Genomic DNA, 12076 nt, shown 5'->3' with positions numbered 1-12076 from the left:
TATGTTTACAGGAAAAGTGTCATGAATATGAAAGAAGAAAGTGCTGTAGATCCTGGAATTCTGGTCCTTTAAGGGCTGTATTTCCCTGAGAAATACCCTGTGAAAAGCAGTGGTGTCAGACAGTTGGGACCTTCAGAGGGGCTTTGAATGAAGAAGAGCACAGGTTCATCAGAGCAGTTGCTCCCTGCTTTAAGTGAAGGAAACCCAATTTACCAATGGTGTGTCCTTTGGTGCCTGGTACTGCTGTGCCAGGGGTGCAGCCTGGCTAAGAGGGAATGCAGTGTCTCCATTAAAGATCTTCTAATGAGGTCGGTGCAGGAGACTTAAACACTTAATCCTCATTTCTACAAACTGGGAGTGAGATGCAGGAAATCTAATTTATGTCTCTAAGGTCATTCATTTTCATGAAACTTAATAGACCTGGCTCTGACTGCTCCTTAAACCACTGAATTATGTTACTTGCCTTCCAACATGAACCCTTCAGATGAGAACCTTTACTCCATGATTCAACAAACCTATTTACCTGTACACTTAAAGACTGCTGTGTGTCAAATGCCCAGCTAGTACCTCCCAGGAAATACCTGGCTTAACCCCTTGATGTGCCCCTCCTGTCTGTGGCTGGTCAGGGAAACCAGTGGGAATCCAGGTTCTCTTCTGCTCTGCTGGAACAGTCCTGGCTGCTGTTGGAATGCTCAGAGTTCTGAGCTATTGGAGAGCAGTAGGTGAAAAGGCAGTGGTGCACAGAGTCTGGTAATCTGAAGGTTGTTTTTTAATGGCACTGATTCCTGGGGAGGTTCTGGATTTATCAGTGACACATTCCTGTATCCCACATGTCCTTTAGCAGGTCACTAGAAATGGATGTGACTTGTAACATGTTTATTTTGTACCTCTGCTTTGGTGTTTTTCATAATTCTGCCCATTTCTCCACTGTAGACTTTGAGATTCTCCCTGTTCAGCTTTTTGGTGATTAATGTGAGTGTTTGAGGATGTTTCTTTTTCCCTGAGTCTCGGTCCCTGTGACAGCTCACCTTCCAGGGCTGCTTTGTTAAACAGCCTGTAAACAGCATATCTGCTCATTCTTCTGGCTGGAAAAAGTCATTTGATTCTTATTTCCTGCTTGTCTTCATGCTGAATAGCCTCAGTCCTTCATTGTTGGGTTTTATTGTGCAAGTGCTTCTCTTTGGAGCATGAGCAGCTCTGGCTTCTCTGGGTGCTCGCTGCTCTCTGCAGCCCTGCCTCAATTAACGGGCTCTTCCCTGTGCTAATTAGTCAGCAAATAACTCCTTCCACGGCTTTTGTCCCAAAGTACGAGTTGGCAAGATGTGGAATGTAATTACTTCTGTGTGTGTTTAGTCAAGTCTTCGAGTCCCCAGAAGTTCCCTTGCTGTCCTGTTCTGGTGAACATCTGGGCTGTTCCTGGAGAGGGGCTGGGAGGGATTCCTGGAGAATCCCTGGCTCAGGACATTGAACCTGGACGTGTGTCCTGTGTTAGATCCCCAGCATAGTACACTTAGGGGCTAGCTTTCATTCCTGGAGATGATCAAGGGCCAGGGGACAAGCGGGCAACAAGTGAGACTGGGGAGATTCCAGGTTGTTAATTCCTGACCAGAATTTAGATGTTGGTACCACAGCATCTGGGTTGTGCTCAGACACTTACAGGAGTCACCAGACTCATTGCATGACCTTGAGCAGAGTAACTCCTTGCAGTTGTGTTCTTGTGCTTACAGGAGAGGTGTGGGGCTGCTTTGTTATCAGGGAGCTTTATGGCTCTTGGGCAATAAGAAAGTGCCAATTCCCTGTGCCTGTTTACTCTGCTAATCTCAAAATGTGTTTAACTTAAACACCATGTTTCCTTTTTGCAGTGATTGTAAACCCGGTAGTTAATGAGAAAACCCATAAATATATAAATATAAATATGTGCATGTAATGGTATGTTTACATCAAAGCATCACTGAGCTCTGCTCCATGTCACTGCAGATCACCACGTTCTCACTGTACCTTTGACTTTAAGGCATTTGCTCTTCTTTTACTTAAAGGCCTAAAGCTGATGGCAACTGTGTGTTGTATCTTTGCATTTGTTATTTTGTGTCCCACTCTATCCATTTGGTATTTCTTGTCCCTAGCAAAGTAGTTTAGGATTTTGCCATACCAGCAGCTGTAGAGAATATCTAATTCCTTGGTATTGAATGGAAATTATTCTTATTGTTTCTTAAATGCCTCTTCTGTTAGATGCCAAATTTGAGCTGTATTAATTTTTCTTTTCCTTAAAAGTTTTAGAACAAATTTGTGGTTTGCTGTTTTCTGTGGTTTTCAGAACTCTTTTATGTCTTGTCCTGGATCAAGTTTGCCTTTGAAATAAGCTTTGTAGGAATAATCTTGCCCTTGGATTAGGTATTTGTGCATTCAGTGGAGCAGAAGGATGAGGCAGGACAGCTCTGGGTGTTCCTGGTGCTGAGTCCTGCCTTGGTGTCCCTCCTGTTCCTGAGGGGCTCCTGCAGAGAGCCCTTCCCAGTCAACACTGGAAATACTCCCTGAGGAGCCTTCTCTCTGCCTCCTGAAGCTGCAGGGGTTGGGATTTCACTTTCAGGTGCACAGAGGTGAAGTTCTGAATGGTGAATGAGCCTTCCAGCATGGAAGGAGGTGGAGTCACCCCACTGGAGGCTGAGGAAAAGCCAGGGGGATATTTCCTATGTACATGTTTGGTTTTAATAAAAATATGTTCTGTAGAATGCAGTTCAGTAGGAACATAATTTGCACCTCATTTAAATAAGGTTTTTCAATCAGTCTGTGGTCCAGTGGGTGTATGAAGAATCAAATCTGTGTTCTCTCTTCCCTGGGGAGAGGAGGGGCGGGCTCCGGGGAGGAAAATGAGGCAGAAGAGATTAATACTTGCAGTGCAGGAAACACTGATCCCTCTGTGATCTAAAGTTTCTGTCTGAAGCCCAACCAGGTCTATTCTCTGTGTGCCTGGATGTGTTTTGAGCTGCTGTGGCCTTTCTGTCTGGGCTGTGATTAGAGAAGAGGCGGTGGCTGTAGTCAGCTGGTGTCACAAGTAAAACCAAAGTAGTCCTTAAACTCTAAAATAAAACTCAAGCAATTATCAGGGAGCATGGCTGGGGCAGGAGGGTTTCCTTCTCTCCTGAGTGTACTTAGGCATGTACGTGAGTTTGCCTCATTTCTTGAATGTGATTAATTTTTTTCCTCTCTAGTTGGGTGTTCTTTTCAGGTGCACTGCGTTCATTTTCCACATTATGTTGATACAGAAAGACACCAGACTTAAAAGGTACCTTGAAAGTACCTCTTGGCAGCAGCAAAGCCCTTGTCTTCAGTGCTCAGACAAATGCCTCAAAAAATACTTCCAGTTTTGAGAGGAGTGGATTTTTGTGTGGGCAGAACCTATTTGAGTAGCATCCTTAAGCATCCCTGGGAGATTGCTGCCTGCTTAGCTCCTTGATGTTCCCAGCTCTCAGGTCATCAGTTGCTGCTTGCAGAAATTGGGCTTCAGGGGCCAGCCATCCATGGCAGGCTTTGACTCCTGCAGCTGTGGGGAGATGTTTCTGCTGCTTCAGAAGGCTGCAGATGTTAAGTGTTTGTCAGGAGGAGCTGGAGCGTGCCACGTGCCTGATGTGCCTGCTCTGGTGACTTGATTAGCTCTGGCTTTGGACTGCAGATAAATTGGCTGTCAGCGAGGGCTGCCAGTGTTGTCTCTATAGCACAGCACAATTTTTAGGTGTTTTGGTTGGTTTTTAAAGCCACTGGTACCAAAACAAACCATGAGTGCTCTGGGGACCGAGCCTGCCTGAACTGGGAGCTTTCACCTTAGTGAGAAACTGAGATGAGGGGAGCACTGGAGTCTGACTTTTGGGGGTAGCCCTGGGTAGGGAAATGCATCAGATCATTTCAGAGGAGGGAGCTGCTAAATGCTGTCACAAGGGCTTGCCTTGCACGTGGGGAAGTCCTGAGCCCCAGCACCCTCCCAGATCCCTGCAGGAGCTGGGAATCCACGGGAATTGCATTTGGCTGCTGCCATTAGTGGTGTGTGTTCCTGAGAGGACAAAGCCTTTGTGTAGTCTGGCTTTTTGATGCTCCTGAGCTTCAGGAAACCCACATGTCTCTGTAGTGGTAACTCATTCAGCTGTGTCTAAAATGTGATTCTCTCTTGTAGGAGGCAAAAATATTTGCTATGCCTTTAGTTCTCAGTGAAGTGTCAGAGCTGAAACACGTTTAAAGGAAGATCACAAGGTTTAATTTTGCTTGCTTGTGCACTTTTTTTCTCCAGCATGGGATTTCTTGCTATTTTCTTGGTGTGAAAAAGAGCAAGCCCCATCCAAAAGGAAAATGAAAAAAAAAAGGTGGAAAAAGGAAGGGTTTGGGGAATGTGCTTCTCAAAAAGAATGTGACAGCTCACCTACACATCACTTCATTCTGTGTGTGTCAGGAGAGTTCATCAGAGATGTATTTGCTCATCTGTGTTAAAGAGAATTCCTTCTGTGACTGAGCAGCTGTAAAGCTCAGAGTTACCCAGCTGGAGGTTGAGGTGAGAAGGTGATTCAGGTTTGGGCCACAGGTAGGTGCCACTTCTGTGTTTGTGGCAGTTTGATTGTTGGAGTGAGATTTTGGATTTCGTTCTTCCCAGAGCAGGGAGGGTTGGACACACCCGTGAGCCCTGACTGGCCCTGCAGTGGCCAGTGTTGGCCTGCCTGGGCTGGCTGCTGCTTGCCACACGTTTGAGGCAGTGGCTGTGCTCAGAGGAAGCAGGAAAAGCTTTCTGGAGGCTCCCAGGCAGTTGGAAACATTTCTGCCTGGGTTTAGGAGAAGAGGAAAGAGCTGTGCAGATGATTATTAGGGGAGCTTGGGAGTGCAAACTGTATTTATTGGAAAGAAGCCAGCTCTTAAACAGAACTGTAAAGACCCGTGCTCTGATCAGCTTTTGAATGTGGAAAGAGCTCCCCGGTCTGAATTACAGGGCTCTGGTTAAATGATTACATGAGGTATGTTTAAAAATAGCAAATGTCTTTTATGTCCAGTCAAATAAGGTTCTTGGCAGTCAAATGAAATCTATGTTGACTTCCATCTGACAGCCAAGTGACTCAAATGCTATGTTTCCTAAAGGAAAATGGCTTTTTTATTTTTAGTTTCCGATTAATTCCATTGTAGCCTGGAACAATAAATAATCTTGTACTGGATTTTCTTTATAAAAGTAGGATCCATAACTCTGCAAGCGAGCTTTAGTTCAGCTGTTTGAAACAGGGGGGGTTTAAATGCTGTGCTAAGGCAAGTTAGAATTTGTGAGGGCTCTTTTTTTCAGTGGGAAATGGTCTGTTGAATGCTTCTCTAGCATGTTCCTGTGCACTTCAGCTTGCCAGATTAACGGAGCCATTAGCAATAGCCACTCCTGCTCCTTCAGCCTGAAAGAGTTGGTGAGCATGGAGCTATATGTAGTTTGTATTTTTAATTAAACTTGTACTGGGATTATCTTGTATTACCAGCTACCTTCTAGAAGATTATGTTCATAAAAGGTTCATGAGTTGTTAAGTGGAAGAGATTAAAGTGATTGTTGGCGTGTTAGTAGAATTATTTGTTGCCTACGCAGCATTTGTTCATAGCTTTAATTTGCCAGTAATGGAAGACAAGTAAAATGCAAGCATCTGACTTTTAAAATCTACACTAGCTGACAAAACCAGGCCGTAGTTCAGAGCGATTGTCTTTTGTATTATTATTCTTGTAATGTGATGTTTGCTTGCTCAGAAATATCGAGTGGAAGAATATTGTTTTCAGTGTTTTCGGCGCTCTTACATTCTGGTGATACTCCTAATGGTGTGACCAGAAATGTATTTTATTAAAAAATGGAAAACCACTTAAAGCATGGAGGGGATAAAGGAGCACAAAGAACTGATGAGCAGATGCTGGAGGAGATGGTTTCTATTATAGTGGACTTGTAAATCCTTGCTGTGTTGGTCATTTAATCAATACAGGAGAGGTGTTGGAGGGATCCTGTGCTTAGGGAGATAATGTCTTTAAATGCAGTGCTGAGGATGATTTTATGCATCCAGACCTGTTTAGAATGAGCTGTGAAATAGGTCGGGCAGCATGAAGAATACAGCGGGTGTCTGTGCTGTTATCAAAACCCATTAGCGAGTTGTGGCTGCCTGAAAGGGTCCCTTTGTGGGGCTGGGGTCCCTCCGGAGCAGGGGGTGCCTGGCCTCCCTGGGCCATGAACGGTGCCTGTGTGCTGCAGCCACAATGCAGGCACAGTGGGAATAAATGGGAATAAACATCTGCTGCCTTTAATAATGGATGCCAGGCAGCCTGGGCAGCTCCAGGCTGCACTCGGTGTGTTTTACACCCAGCGAGTTAAAACAAACAGGGCAAACTTACATTGTGTGATTCTGCTGGGGAAACGTGAGCTGTTATTAGGGATGGTCTGTGGGATGAAGTTCTGTGTGCAGAGTGGGAATGGGTAGAGTAAACCCAGTAAGAGTGGGAATGCAAGAGTGGGAATGTAGAGTAAACCCAGTTTCCAGTGCCTTCAGTGGTGCTGCAGGATTGTGGTGCGTGTTCTGCTCTGGATGTGGTGTAAAAAAGGGGTTTACACCTTTTTTATACCCCTGTGGTGTATTTTCCCCTCTCCTTTTTACCAAGGAGCTGCCTTGCAGTTGTTTGGGTCTGTGTGGCTGGGGCAGGGCAGGCTGGGCTGGTGCCCCTTGGCAGGGCTGTGCCAGGGCTGCAGTCCCAGCTCCACAGCAGCCCTGGCTCTGCCCAGCCTGGTACCCAGCTCTCCAGTGTGGGGAGGCTCGAGATGATTAAGGATTCTGATGGTAATTGCTCTTTGGTTGCCAAAAATGTGTTCTGTTAACAATATGTCCAATTTCACTGCCTGTGCCCGGGGTGAGGCTGCTCTGTGCTGGCACTGCCAACGTGTGCCTGCGTGGTGTTAGGGGCTGGCCAGGGGCCGTGTCCAGGCTCTGCCTTTAACTGGAAAGTCACACAGCACTGACCACCCCCAGGCTGCTCCTCGGAACTGGGAAAACACAGCTCCTGTCTGCAGCAACCTGCAAACCCAGGTTTAATCCCAGCCAGGCTTGTGAGAAGTGCATGGCTGTGTTTTCCAGCACAGCTCCTTGGTTTCCTCCAGCCAGGAGGACATTCAGGGGAGCATCCAGTGTACAGGCCAGTCACCACATGGTGGCAATTTTCTCAGGAAAGGAATCTGTGTGGATAGAAAGCCTGAACTTCCCGTGCTCCAAGATGAAGAATGCAAGTGTGCTTTAAGTTAGGATGTGAACTACATTGATGGCTCTGTTTTGCAGATGTGGTGAGTTTGAGAAGGTCCATAGATCACAGGAGACTACACAGAAATTAACACGAGCTCTGCCCTTGAATTTAGTATTTCGTGCATGTCTAGCTGGTGAAATGCTAAATGCAATTTTTTCAATTATAAAGGCTTAGCAAGGCTTAGAGATGATTTTCTGAGATTCTAAAATATGTACTATTTAATACATAATGCAAAAGGAAAAGCTGGTTTCTTAATGTAAGAACATGAAAATGGAACCAGCTGCAACGTTATGCCACCCTGATGCAGCTTTGATGCTCCACTTTTAGCAGTGGATTAAATATTGATACCTCTTTCTGCCCCCTCACCTCCCAGTACACTTAAAGCTTTTGCAGTTGTTTTTAAGTGTTTATAGAAGAGCTGGTCAAGTTTCTGTAGTTTTTCCCACCAGATTTTTGTGAAAAGAGTTAAGAGTTTATGTTTGTAGTTTAGGGGGAGGAATGTATGAGCAACTCTCTTCCATAAATACAGGGATCTGTTGGTGAGCAGGAGGGCTGCAGGACTTTGTGAGCTCCACGTTTGTGTGGGTAAGGAGGAGCATGATGTCCCTTGGCTGCAGCAAGATCAGACCCCAGATCAAGTAAACAGTATATGAAATTAAACTATAAAATGGAAAATAAATGTGTGATTATATCCTAAATGAAAGACAGATGTGAGGAACCCAGGGATTACAGGGCTGGTATGAAAACCATGCAAGAATCTGATGCTTGTTTGAACTGCATATTAGCTCTCAATGTGAGTTATATCCCCCTGGAACTGCTCAGGATGCTGGGGAAAAGTTCCTGTACTGCCAGGGATTAGGAAAGTGGGGAGGTTAAGAGGAGATTTGTAAGGCTGTTGGAATATTCTGCTAGGAGTGGAAACTGTGAGTTCAGCTGGCCAAGGAGCTGGGTTACAGTCAGGGACAGTTCTCACCGTGTCACTGGTGCCTCTGAGGCTGAGCAGCTCCCTGTGGCCCTTGGGCTTAGCTTAGTCCATCCCCAAACATCTCAACAGCCATAAGCTAACTTGTGTTTCTGACACAGATTGGCTGAAGGAGCTTTCCCTGCTGCCAGAGAAGCTGGAATTTCCCCACAGTTAATAGAATCATCTCAGTGAGCTAAAGGTGGCTGCAGCATTAAAACTGGAGTTGGATCAGGATCACTGAAAATGTTTCTAGGTCCTACTGTAAGCTCTGTAAAATACTTGGTGTGCTGAATTCTGATGTCTTTATTTAGTCCTTACTCTGGTGGAAATGAAGTCAGTGGCAGATGTTGCAGGACTGGTCCATACTGACCCAAATATCAGCAAGCTAAATTTATTCTGTTTTCAATTTCTGTACATTGCATTGCCTCGCTTTTTTCTAAGCTGGAAATGGAAATTGTGCCTGACTTCCCTTGCAGGATCACATCATTGACATTCCAGGGAGGGAACACAGTCGATATTCCCTGGTCCTAATAAAATGTGGCAGCTTTGCAGTGCCAGCCCAGGATCAGCCTGGAGACTCTCACATTTACAGCACTGCCAGAAATCAGCCTTCTGACCTTGTTCTTCTGGAGAGCCATGAGCACTGCTGTGAGGGTGATTCCTGTAAGACAGGTGGTTCCTCTCCACCTGGCTCCAGACTCCTGGATGTTCCTGCTGGAGCAGTGGGGAGCTCTCTGTGCAGGGAGTTTGGGTGTTCCCCACAGTCTGGCTGCTTCTTTGCCTTAACTCTCCTGTCTGCTGGGGGGGGTGAGGTAGATTTATCTGTGCCTTGCCTGCTGAAGGCTCTGCTGGGCTGGAGAGGGGTGGTGCTGTGAGAAACCACTGCTCCAGAGCTGCTCTGGGAGACAGGCAAGGCAATAAAAGTGCAGCTCCACGGCAGAATGCTCTGTTCTGAAAAGCAGCATGAGGAGAGAACAGTCATATTCTGTGACAGCAGAATCAATAGGGCCTCTGTGGAAACAAATGAGAGTTTTATCTCTCCAGGCTATTGTTGAGGGCAGACTGAGGCAAATGTCTAATGGGTTCATGCTTTTGAAATCATTCTGTAACTGTAAGGGAGAGGAACATGCTTTTGAAAATGGAGTGAGCAATTATGAAAAGGAGGTTACTCTGCACTCCTGGAGATGGTATTTAGTCGGGGCTGGGTGTTGGGTGGTTGAAGCAGCCCTGGGCAGCAGCAGTCACAGCTGCCCCAGAGTGGCTCTGTGTGTTTACCCTGGTGTGGGTGGATTGGTGTCCCTGTGAAACCTGGATTCTGTGCTCAGGAGAACCTGTGTGGAGAGGTGGAACCCCTGGTTTCCCAGGGAATACCTCTGCAATTATAACCTCAGAGAAATGGGGTGATCTGGCAGCATCCCTGTCACCCCTGGGTGCTGGCACTCAGCTTGTCCCCCAGGATGGCTCTGAGGAGTGGGTGATTCTCAGGGTGATCAGCTCTGAACGTGCTGTTCTGCAGCTCTGCCATCCTTACTGACTGCAGAGGTGTCCATAAACGTTTGGGAACAGGAATGGGAACATGGATTACTCACAGGAACGCCGTGGTCCATGGGAGCAGGGAGGAATGGGCTGTTCTGAGCCTTTCCTGCTGCAAAGCAGAGGAACAAATGACTGGAGAACACAGCATTGACATGCACAAAGTGTTACCTAAAGCTGCACTTGAGTACTGGGAAGCTGTGATGCTTCTGCCAGCTCATGAAGTTCTTGGGTTGTGGGGTTTTTGACAGAAAACTGGGCATGTGGGGATGCTCTGTGTTTGTTTTTGATAAAATAACTGGATAATGGGGTGTTTGGCTGGGCACGCAGCTCACTTTAACTTCGGAAGGAAGAGTGAGAAATTCCAGCTGGAATTTCTTGTTTATACAACACATGTGCTGAGGCTCTTGCCTCTTCCTTACATGTGTGTGTGTATATATATATATATATATACACATATACACACATATATACACACACATATATATAGCTGTGGTGCTGATTATGCAAACAAGGAGAGATCAGCACTCACTGGATTGCCGGGGTTGTTTGAGCTTCAGCAATTTATTCAAACTTAGTAATTTCGTGTGAGATGGGAGATGTTTGCTTTGGCTGCTCGCCAAGTTTGAAACTTGTTTTGTTTTTAAAACACTTGGAGTGCCAAAAGCCTTTGTTACATCCTCACTTCTGTTACTGGAGTGGAAACCAGAAAAGAAAAATGCATTTTTTTTTAAATGAAAGAATAGCCTGAGTTTCAGAAATACTAAGCTGAAGTGATTTTTTTTCTCCCCCTTTTACCTTGTCAAATTAACATGATTGCATGTTTCACTTTTTATGCTAAGGAGTTTCTGATCTTCAAAGACAATTTTCAAAAAGACATGCTGGTTCAGCCAAGGAGACTAATATTTTAGAAGGAATATTACCAGTAATAAAAAGACAGAGTTATGATAGTTTGCATTAATTTTAATAACTTTTTGTGCAGCTCTCGAGTCGAGATGTGAGAAATTAAAGGGAGGCAGTTCTTGCTTGGCCTGCAGTGCGTTTGTTCCTGCATTATCTCACTCAGACATGGAAAAGGCTGCAGGGAGCCTGGGGGGGCTCCTGGGGGGTCCCTTCAGGATCCCTGGGCAGCAGTGGCACCATCCTGTGTCCCCCCTTGTCAGCTCTGCCCTTCAGAAGGGACAGCACAAAAATTCTCCTGGATTTCAGGAGGGTTTGGGTTAGCAGAGGGTAAAACAGTACTGAGCTCTGTGCTGCCTAAATTCTGTGTTAGTAATTAGCTGTAAAGTCGATTCCTTTAAAACAGTGGGGTCAGGAATAGCAGTTCAATAGCCACACAGTGTGTGTTTTCCAAAGAGATGTAAAATCAGAAACACGTTAAATGTGGGGTGTAAGTAGAATATCTAATGAGTTCCTGTGAAATGTCAAATCTCATTTATCACGGGAACCATCAATAATGCACCAGATGTTTTGACTGCATTTGGTTTTGTATTAAATTAAACATAGGCAGGGGTGCCTGAAGTTCATCATTAATGCTGCCAAGGCTGCTGCTGTGACAGCCACTCTGTGTTCTGGGGGCTTGGTGCTGCTGCTGGCCCTGGGTGTGACTTGTGTGTTTGGAGGTGTCTTGTTTGTAGTAAAGAATGGCTCTGAAATTGGTTGTCTCATTCAGCTGAGCTCATACTCAAGTTAAAACTGCTTTGAACCGATTTTTTTTTTTCTTCCATCCTGTCAATCAGGTCTTACATTATTAGTTTAGTGAGTAATTACATTCACTGTTTGCATTTTACTCGCTGAGATGGAGGCAAGGTTCTAAATTGTAATAATTAGAGATAATACCTGTGTTGTGAGGTAAGCAGGAAACTTCAAATGCCTGGGATGTTGTAGTTGATGCCACCTCTGTCTGGGATGCAGCCCCCTGGGGTTTGTGAGTGTGGAGCTCAGCCTGGGAGTGCTGCACTCACTGGGGAGTGATGCACTGGGGACTCTGCTGCTCAGAGCTGGCCTCAGCCCTGCCCTGGCTGCTGAGGGGACAAGGACATCTGTCCTGACTCTGAGCCACGTGTGGGAGCACAGGGTAATGAAGATGGAGATCCAGCATCCCCTCCCTCTCTCCTTAGAAAATCAGCTACATCACTGAAACAAGACTTGAAAAGCGTGCTCTGAAGCTAGAATAAACACCCTGAAATTTTTATCATAATGTTGCTTTTAAAAGTCCTAAATGTCCTCTATTTAAAATGAAATTCTTTTGTATTAACCTGCTTTCATATGCTAGCTTTCACCAGACTGCAGAATTGCCTGATT

The 12076-nt window shown here is 45.6% G+C and overlaps 1 protein-coding gene across 4 annotated transcripts in view; it reads left to right on the top strand.

Annotated features, from left to right (window-relative positions):
- The window catches only part of RERE (arginine-glutamic acid dipeptide repeats), a 169535-nt gene that overhangs the window by 6714 nt on the left and 150745 nt on the right, over positions 1 to 12076 (top strand). The gene's annotated exons all lie outside the window — the stretch shown is intronic.

This window comes from Haemorhous mexicanus, chromosome 23 (assembly GCF_027477595.1).
Source record: "Haemorhous mexicanus isolate bHaeMex1 chromosome 23, bHaeMex1.pri, whole genome shotgun sequence".
NCBI lineage: Eukaryota > Metazoa > Chordata > Aves > Passeriformes > Fringillidae > Haemorhous > Haemorhous mexicanus.
This window is presented reverse-complemented; position numbering and strand designations above follow the sequence as displayed.